Source organism: Triticum aestivum, chromosome 7A (genome assembly GCF_018294505.1).
Source record: "Triticum aestivum cultivar Chinese Spring chromosome 7A, IWGSC CS RefSeq v2.1, whole genome shotgun sequence".
NCBI lineage: Eukaryota > Viridiplantae > Streptophyta > Magnoliopsida > Poales > Poaceae > Triticum > Triticum aestivum.
The window spans coordinates 561,685,770-561,686,592 of record NC_057812.1 but is presented as its reverse complement, the minus strand read 5'-3'; positions in this window follow the sequence as shown (position 1 = coordinate 561,686,592).

The window sequence follows — 823 nt, the reverse complement described above, 5'->3', positions numbered from 1 at the left end:
GCTACCTTTACCAAATCGTGTTCACACACTTCACTCTCAGCATCAGAACATATCGTAACACTCCAATTCATTCCCAATGAACCAGACCTGACACACTCTAAGCAATAGCAGGCATAGCATGGTAGGAACACATCAGTGGCTTCAATCAACTCCTACACATGCTAGTGGGTTTCAACTATTTACTGTGGCAATGACAGGTCATGCAGAGGAATGGGTTCAACTACCGCAGCACAAAGTAGCAGATGAATCGTTGTTGTCCTAATGCAATAACTGAGAGCAGGAGCGAGAGAGTAGGGTTTTATCGAAATGAACAAGGGGGGTTGCTTGCCTGGTAAAACAACAGAGGAGGCACTGCTTCACCGACAGGTACTCTGGAACGTCTCCGGAGCAGGACCTATCGAGAAGGAACGGTGCCGGCAATCAATACCCAATCATATGCAACAATATGATGCATGAACATGGCATGTAGATGTGATGCTGTTGAGCTAATGCAACTAGTGTTCAATTGGTTTGAAATCCATTTGAACCAAAGGTTCAAATGCATTTCTAAATTAGGTCTCTTATATATGCCATAATGTGTTTTCCCATATTCAGCATGTATAGGTTGGTTTTTCATGCATGAAACTAGTACAGATGGAAAGGTTGCATTTTTCTGATAATTTTTCATATATAAATTATTTAAATCTGAGCTACGGTTGAATTGATATGAATTTTTGAAGTTTAAATCAATTTCTGGATTTTCTGAATTATTTTAATTCCAGAAAATAAATAATTGCGTCAGCATGACGTCATCATTGCATCAGCGGTCAACGCGGCTGGTCCG